This window comes from Ictalurus punctatus, chromosome 3, assembly GCF_001660625.3.
Source record: "Ictalurus punctatus breed USDA103 chromosome 3, Coco_2.0, whole genome shotgun sequence".
Taxonomy (NCBI): Eukaryota; Metazoa; Chordata; class Actinopteri; order Siluriformes; family Ictaluridae; genus Ictalurus; species Ictalurus punctatus.
The window spans coordinates 12,369,185-12,379,228 of record NC_030418.2 but is presented as its reverse complement, the minus strand read 5'-3'; positions in this window follow the sequence as shown (position 1 = coordinate 12,379,228).

Genomic DNA, 10,044 nt, shown 5'->3' with positions numbered 1-10,044 from the left:
CACACCATTCTTCTGGGATCACTTGCTTCATCTGGGCTGTGGTAAACTTGCTGCATTTGCTGACTGATAAATTTGCTTGTTTTTTTTTTTTCTGCTGTCACTTAGTGCAGACAGATAGTTGTCCTCTGTGCCGTTCCAGGCCTTTTGGTGTTACTGAGCTCACCAGTGCATTCCTTTTTATGTAATAAATTGTTGATTTGGCTACTACAAAAGTTTCTGCTATCTCTCGGATAGGTCTATTTTGTTTTGTCAGTCTAATGATGGCCTATTTCACTTGCATCAACAGCTCTTTGGACTTCATATTGAGAGTTCCCATGAACAGCTACCAAATGCAAATTCAGTCCTTGGAATAAACTCCAGAACTTTTATCTCCTTAATTTGGCATGAAATAAAGAGGAAACAAGCCACACCTGGCCATGAAACTGCTTATCAGTCAATTGTCCAATTACATTTGAACCTGTGAAAATGCAGAGTCTATGTAAAAAGTAGCTATAATTCCTAAACATTTAATGCAATATTTTGTTAAACCCTTTAAATAAAATCTGAAATTCTACACTTCAGTCACATCTTGATTTCTTCCTTTGAAATTGCTTCATTTCAAATCACACAAGTGGTAGTGTACAGAGGAAAAAATCAGAAAACTGCATCACAGTCCAAATACTACTGAACCGCATCTTGATTAAGATATAACATTTATCTTAGTAAGCGTTCAGCCAACATCCTGTCAAAATGTGGCACGTGCTGACTGATGTTAGAGTTTCTGCTCTTATTTTGCAGAGTGAGCACAACTCTGTAACACTTTTTTTGCAGCACAGCCAAGGCAACACCGTCTCAGTGTATATCAGATTTGTATAGTAGTTTATGGCGGAGGTTGTGAGGGGAGAAATAATTGGGAGGAGAGGAGTGGGTGCTTAAGGAACAGTTGCTAAAACTGGGCTAGCAATGCCCTTGCTGTGACCCAAACAAACTATACATTAACTATTGACATAAAATAATATCAATAAAGTAACATCCCATCCATCTTCTATACCGCTTATCCTTCCTTCAGGGTCATGGGGACACTGGAGCCTATCCCAGGGAGCATTGGGCACAGGCGGGGTACACCCTGGAGAGGGTGCCAATCCATTGCAGGGCACAATCACACACATTCACACACCAATTCATACACTACGGACACATTGGACATGCCAATCAGCCTACCATGCATATCTTTGGACTGGGGTGTTCAGTAAGTACAAATGAGTGTGATGGACAGGTGTCCACATACTTTTGGCCATATAGTGTATTTAACTGCGATGATGACCTCCATATATTGTAAAATATATTTACAATATATTATTAAATTATTATTAAGTATATTTTAATAGTCAGTTTTTAAAAAATATAATTAATTTAATATTTTTCTATCTCAAATGTTAGTATTGTAGGACCTGAGAGAACCAGGCCATAAAGAACTCAGCATAAAGAGCTTGAGCCAAATTCCACAGAGGGCAATCCAAACACATTCCTTTAAACTTTCAAACAATACTTTTACATTACATTTATGGTACTTGACAGATGCCCTTATCCAGAGCGACTTACATTTACCTCATTTATACAACTGAGCAGTTCAGGGTTAAAGGCCTTGCTCAAGGGCCCAGCAGTGACAGCTTGGTGGTGCTGGGATTTCGAACTCACGACCTTCCAATCAGTGGACTAACGTCCCCGTAAGATTAACTCACAGGACTGGGCCCAGTTGTGATTACAGATGAGTGTAATCTTAAGCCTAGTTCACACTATGCAATTTTAAACCCGATTTGCAAATCGCCGAGCTTGCCGACAAAAACCTTTTGATCGGAGGCATCTCAGCGCTCACCAATCGGCAGTCGATCGTTGTGTGTGAACCGCTCAACGATGCATCGCTGAGGCATGCTGACACATCGCAGAGGCATGCTGACACATCGCAGAGGCATCAGCGACACCAAACAGATATTTGACTTGCTAAATATTTGGAGCTGTCAGTGTGAAAGTGTTGACACCGGCAGTGATTGCGGCAACAAGGTACAGCCAGTGAGAGTGAGGAATGTGGTGTGGTCACCGTGAGGAAGGGAAACACATAAAACCTTTTTAGTCGCCTCCAACTCTCTCTGTAGTGCACACAATCCCTGCTGCCTGCATGTGCTAATCTATTCTTTTACCCACATTCTTTACAAACATTCTTTGATTCCTGATTACAAGACAGCAAGTTGGGTAGTGTGAACTTAGCCTTATACAATCTGACAACAACTCTGTCACCCGATGACTCTATCTGGTGACCAAACTACATTAGGTCACGAAAACACGTGCAAGAAGTGACATGGATATATGATGTGAAAACCACATGCGAAACAGGAATTGTTTGTCTGAAAATGGACGTAGGACAGAAACAAGCGGTGCGAACTGTTCGATCGATGATTTGTGCTGAAGAAACCCCAAAAAGGAAAAGACGAAGAATGTGGGTAAAAGAATGGATTAGCACATGCAGGCAGCAGGGAGTGTGTGCGCTACAGAGAGAGTTGGAGGTGAGTAAAAAGGTTTCTAATGACAAGCCAGTTTTGCAGAAGGAAGGTTTTGTGGGTTTCCCTTCCTCACGGTGACCTCATTCCATGCCTTTGTGGCTGTAGGTTGTCACTGCAAGCACTGCGAGTGACAACACTTTTCACACCACAAGATATCTGTGTAGATCGACTGCCGAATGGCGAACGCCGATTGCTCGCTGATTTGCCTCCAACCAATGGGTTTTTGTCAGCGCACTCAGCTACTTGCAAATCGGGCTTAAAATTGTGTAGTGTGAACTATGCTTTAGAATAACACTTTATACAACGGCCCTTGTTAAAGAGGCCATCTGGCAGGATGATGCCTTTTGATGATCTATCACCCACCGGAAAAGCCTCAAGGAGTCAAAGAAGTAAAACTCTATAGGTGAAAAGTGAGCAAGGTGAAAATCCCTGGGCTCTAAGGGTACGCTTACTCGACAGCTATGTACTAAAAACGGGAAAGTTTTTCCATTGCATTTTGCAAACGTTTTACATACAGATGACAATGTTGTCAAAACTATCCCCGTTCACATCCCCACGGAAACGACTAAAAACCATGTATTATGCATGCCAGGCCACTAGTCGGTGATGTAACTTTGTAAAGAAACTCTACGTGCCTGCACACATAAGCATTCACGTCAACGTGTGTGCCATATTGATTCAAGCAAGACTGCCCTACAAACAAATACAAATAAACGTGGGAGCTGTGGTTTTTCTGGATAAAAAAATAAACACAATAACATTTACGTTTCTCAAACAATTCCAATGGTTTATGATCCACATGGAGTACAAAAAAAAGTTCTATCTCCAGTTACTTAGAATCTCGATACTTAGACTTGGAAAACTATTCACGGTCATAAGGAATTGAGAAAACTCACACTTGTCAAGCATAGATTTGGCTTATTTATCTTGGCTAATAAATGTCCCTAATGTAATATAATTTAATGTACATAAAGTTTTTTGATAGTGGAAATGGATTTTTCTGTCTTCAACACCATCTTTTAGCTTGTCTTGTGCTCCAGATCAGAATTTGGTTAACAAAGCTCGTTAATTTTTAAATACTGAAAAAAAAAAAACCCTGAAACAATGCATCTTTAAGTACTAATAACTGACCATCATTGTACCAAAATACAAATCAAATAATGATACACTGGCAGTCAGTCTGCATTCTATATTTTATTAGCAGTAAAAGGATACAGATATACTCCAAAACAGACAATTACAAAGATAATTATAAGATTTTGAATACCCTTCATTAGCATAGATGTGGGCTAACAATTTGCTGTATGTAACAAATGCATCTCTGCTGGTCGTAGTGGTGATGCAGTAAATCTACACGTTGCTGGAGAGGCGTCAATAAACTCAAAATCTTGAGCAGCACAAACACAGTCCTGTTTTGAATGTCTCCTGTGTTGTTTTTAAGTACTTGCGTGCATGCCTATAGACTGAACATGTGTGCACGTGACGTCATCGTTTTCACAGATTCTCGTTTTTGTATATTTACACAGAGACAATAACGTCATAGTTTTCAAAATCTAGCACTTTGAAACCTGTTTTTGTTTTCAGGCCCCAAAACGTAGTTGCCGTGTAAACAAACAGCCAAACCGCATAAAAAGTTTTCCATTTTTATTTGAAAACGTTGAAGTGTAAACGGCCCCTTAGTTCATACCATCTTCTAAAAGGACACAGACTTTATCATTTCCTGTACACTCACGCATCCATGTCCACAATCCAAAAATATAATCCTTATGTTTGTCAATGTATACATTCACTAGTATCCCTAGCGAGCTAACTGTTGTGAACTATATTAACCCTGTATGTGACGTAAATGTAGCTATTAAGCTTTTATTATCTAGTATTAGGCCAATATATCTGGCAAAGTATTCCTTATACCTAAATACATCATGTTTGATATCTGTATGTCAGTTATAACATTTCCAGAATGCTAGTGAACGGCAGATTTTAATAACTCATCACAAAATCCCATTTTAAAAGTAAAGGACAAATTAACACTAAATAAGAATGAGCATGGACTCTAACAGAGATTATACAAATTAGTTGGAGGGAAAGACCAAACTCTCCACCAGTCACCCGAAAAGACCATTTCTAATTGGTTAAGACCCCTAGAGGGCTGGGATAGTCAGCAAGGGTTAAAAGGCTATGCCACAGTGAACCCTCTGACTACCAGCGAGAAGATTAATTTTGTTAGTCCCATCTGATTCATCAACTGTTTTTCAGACGTCTGCTTCTTCCTTTTCTTAAATATTACTGGCAAGTTAAGAAACTATTAAGCCGAAACCAACCTGCGACAGTGATTGACTCCATCTAGTCTCTGATCATCGGCTCGACCAGGCCTCCTGACGTCCAACGATGTCGCTTGCTTCATCTCTCACTAACTACGGCAAGCAAGAACACATCTTTCCCACGTTTAATAAGCTGGTGCAGTAGAATCCGCAGCTAGGCTAACCTTACAATCAGTTTTGGGTCACTCCTAAGGCATTGATGGTTCGCTCATGTCGGAGTCTTTTTTGAAGCCATAATTTGCCGAAACACTAGCATTCTGCTTTGCCACTGTTATAAGACTATTCCTTTCTGTCATGCTCGTGTGTGTATATGTGTGTGTGTGTGTGTGAATATGTGTTAGAATAGTCTTTGTGTAGCAGTTAGATTAGTTTATGTGTCGTAGAATAGTGTAATAAAGTCTTGTGTGTATTAAAGTGAAGTTGCCTGTGATTCATTTGCTCATGATCTGAGTCCCTAAACTTGCCGATTTTGTTACCCTGCTCAGAAATATTGCATTATCACTTTAAGGTATTACTATTAAAGGCCACAAGAGTAATAACTTTCAGAATCAGTGCAAACCCTCACCAAAAGTTTTGGCAATATTTCCTTAAATCAAATTAAGATTCCTAGTGAGCTAAAGCTTTCCTACATGTATTGTTGGAGCATATAGGTAACTAAATTTCCATCCATCCATCTTCTATACTGCTTATCCTACAGGGTTGCGGGGAACCTGGAGCCTATGCCAGGGAGCATTGGGTGCAAGGCGGCGTACACCCTGGACAGGGTGACAGTCCATTGCACGGCACAATCACATACACATTCACACATCTATTCACACACTACGGACACTTTGGACATGCCAATCAGACCACCATGTATTTGGACTGGGGGAGGAAACCGGAGTACCCGGAGGAAACTCCCGCAGCACAGGGAGAACATGCATAACTAAATTTAACTATCTAAATTTTCCTTAAATATAATGGTGGATAATTCAACAAATGAATCTAATCAGCCAATTTTCCCTACAGTGTGCTTTTATTTTTCAATGGTAATTACAATTGATCAACTGGAACCACTTAATAGAAAGCCAGGCTTCACAGAAATAATAGTAAATATATTGTCATTTTTTTAAATGATTTTGATCTCACCCTGAAGATTGGCATTTATGTGCTCTGTGTATTTTGCATAACTGTCTCACTCCCTCACACATATGCACAAATGGTTGATCTCACACTTCCTGTTATGAGCCCAGACTGTAGACAATTGGGTTCCAATCATGTTGTCATGGCTGTAAGAACAGACAGCAGTGAAAGTAGAGGAGGATTCTCTTAACTGTCTTTGGGGATGATTGCACTTCAAAAGCTCCCACACACTTTTATACAGCCTGCGCATCTGCTGTATTCCTGCAGTGTACAGTATTTGTAGGGTTTTCAATCTTAAAATATGGCACTCTGCGTCTTTTTGATTTTATCTGTGGAAAAATGTTGAAGCATACAGTACATACTGTACATGCACATGTGCACACATATGGATCAACTTATCCTAGATCACAAGAAAGTTAATAAAAGTTAAAATCATAATAGGCCATTGGGTGGGCCAAGAGAACAATACTTGATGAAAGTAATAATTTTCTGACCCTAAAGTGTGGGAGTACTCATTACTGATGTGTGTACTCCCTATTAGCAAATGTTCTTAATCTTTTTAAATAAAACTGTGGGTGGAGTCAGTAGTGAAGTGTATGGTGTGTAACATGGTGACATGACAAAAGGTTTCTAATAGACCTTGAGCCATGGGAAAACAGTGACAAATAGCAAGTCCACAACATGAAAAAATAATAATATCTCTCTCTAGTCCTGTAGGGTCACTGTCCTACAAAGTTTGATCCAAGAAATTGTTCTTTTGTTTTGTGGGAGAACCTTAACTCCAGTCTCCATTTAAAATTTAACCCAGAAAGTGTGTGCTAGCTTTGTGATTTTTTTTTCTCCAAATGTTGCTATATGTTCTAATGTTGTCACAAATGTTTACCCAAACATTGTCACCAAAAATATGTTTTTTGTACATTTTTATATTGAATACTGAATTGATTTACATGATAATTCCACAAAAAAAGAAAAGAAAAAGACACCACAGTTGAATGCACACTTAAAAATAATTATGCAATTTGGAAACACTCCCAGTGCTACAGACACACAATCTGTTTGCTGGTAAACCAGTCTAAAACAAGAAGATATGCAACATTTTTATATAGCCTTGTATATATGTATATGTATATACCTTGTATATATGTATATACCCACCATGCTTTACGGTGGGTACCATGCATTTTTCATTGTACTCTTCCCCCTTGCAATGCCGTACAGTTTGGATGCAATCAGTTCTAAAAAGATTTACCTTTGTCTCATCAGACCAGAGTATGGAATCCCAATATTCTTCACTTTTGTCAACATGAGCCTTGGCAAATGCTAAACAGGCTTTTTTGTATGTTGGCTTTAGCATTGGCACCCTTGCATGCCAGTCCCCTACAGCATACGTCGTGTTGTGTCACATGAAACAATCACCCCTATTTGGCTCTGTACAGCTTTGGCTAACTTGCATGATTTAGATGAACTTGCATGGCGACTTTACTCAACTCTTCTTAGGACAAAACACTCACCTCGAGGTGTTAGCTTCTGTTGACGGCTTGGACGTCTCTTGCCACAAGTCCATCCTTTTTGAATTTTTTAATCACTTTCGCTACTGTATTCTGACTGATTAGCAATGCTTTACTAATTTTCTTGTAGCCCTGAACTTTTTTGTGTAAAGAAATTACTTTCTTTCTCAAGACTTGTGACATTTCTCTTCTGTGTTGTGCCATAATTGTTAGTTTTGACATGAACTCATGACACTAATTAGTAACAGATGAGTGGTGGCTATCATTAAGTTTAAATTAGGATTCCAGAAGCTGCTTTCATTATGAAAGCAATTAGTCATTCGAGTCCCTTCAAAGCACACTTGACTCACAATGAATGTCTGAGATGTGAATATACTGAGATCCTGTGTGTGGTCTTAGCCCTGTTTTAGAAAGAACATGGAGAAATGGAATGGATGGATAAGTGGAGTGGATATGCTATGTGTTAAAACCATACAGAATGGAGGACTATGCTTATTTTAAGAGCACAATTGTTTCTCAAATTGCATACTTACTACTCTAGACGAACTTTTTGAATATACACAAGATTTCTATTCTGGCCCACAAATTGAATTTAGAATCCTTGTTCTAAATTAAAATGAATTTTAATTGAATTAAATGGTTAGAAAAAAAGAGTTAGTCTCTGTTGAGTTACTTGGGTGTAAAATATATAGCAATAAACTTTGAGCCATAAACTCAAAGTAAAACATCCTAATGACATGTTATTCTTCATTACTAAGCAATGATTCTGATGCTGTATCCATGTCTGTTTCCAAAATAACCATTTTATGTGTTTCACAGCAATGGAGGTGAATAATAATACAATACATTTTTATTGTGTGTGAATTATTTTGTAAACTGTAGTGTCCCAACCCACATCAATACTAAAGACTTTTTTTGTGTAGCTTCATGACATAATCCCAATTAATTCCAACAATAATACATCGTAGTATTAAAACTTAAAAATAAAGTCTAATACATATTCATTTTAACATATCTGTGAAACTAAAAGCCATTTAAAATCTCACTCTTTTCTTGTCTGCATCAGATGGTCATAGGGATTTGTTTGTTTTTCATACACTGGTGAAATTATATGTGAAATCTATACATTTATAAAGTTTAAGTGAAATAACTGACTGTTTCTGAGTTGAGTTGAAACTGAACTGCTATATTGTTTTAATACAGTTCTTCACTCCACTGCAATTCAGTGCAGCAATTCATTATTTAGTGGAGAGTAGATGACACTATATACCAAAATGACCCAATGTGATAGGAGTGGATTTTTTGAAAGGATTTTCAGACCGTAAAATGTATTTAAATAGAGTAATAAAAATGCTTCGATCATTAAATTCAAGTCACTCCTAATAACATTTTGCCAACTATGTCATTAGGCATACGAAAGTATCTATTAAAAACAGTTTTTTAAATAAATAAAATCAAAATATTTTTCTTATTTTTTATATAAATAATTATCCTTACAGTCATTTAAAAAAAAGTTAGAGGGAGCTTGAGAGACTACAAACAGTAGTAATAGTCAATTAAGCTACTTTTGTAGCACCGTCATCTGTAGTGTTTTCTGATGAGGTTAAAAAAAGAATAACTAAATAAATACATAAACAAAGAAACATTTTTGAATGAGCTTGCCCTCTGAGTTAACACTTTTAGTAAAATATTGGAAGAGAACTTGTTTATTTTGATTTGTTTGACAGCTGGAAAACTATTTGTACTTGACATTGTTAAAATGCATGTTATGCAAACAATAGTGCTTAATGTAACCTGATAAATATAATTTTTTAGGATTGATTATAACTTTGATTCAACGGTTGCTATCTTTAGGCAGCACTATAGGTACATGAAACCCATCCTCACAGACCTTACAAATCTGTTGCTGAAAGTTTGAAACATAAAATTGTACACAAAATATTGGCTCTCATTACTATAACAACCTGTCGTTTGAACTATTTAAAATATTAATTCATCAGATTATTATTAGAAGATTAGTCAGATTATGCAAATTTAATTGTTTATACAGTGGACTCCACACCCCTGTTAAAATGGCAGGTTTTTGTGCTGAAAAAAAAAAAATGAAACCAAGTTAAACCATGTCAGAACCTTTTTTTGCCTTTATTGTGAAATTGCAGCATCACAAATCAAGTGACAAACACCCAAAATGTTTTGGTGGGAAAAAGCAAGAATAAAAAGCCTCCAATACCCAGCTTGCATAAGTGTGCATACCCTTTTATAATTGAGAATGTGGCAGTGTTCAGAATCAACCATTCACATTCAAACTCATGTTAAATACTAATTAGTGTACACCTGCCTCCAATCTCCCAAAACCATACGGAATAATGTGTTATGTTCTGAGAAGAACAAATTTGAACTTGTTAGCCATAATACGAAGAGATATGATTGGCACAAAAAAACACAGTACAAGCTTTAATCAGGGTAGAGGGAGTAAGGAATAGCTCCAAATACCAGTAAATTTTTGGCACAAAACCTTAAGGCTTCTGCTAAAACACTTAAAAGAAAGATAAATTT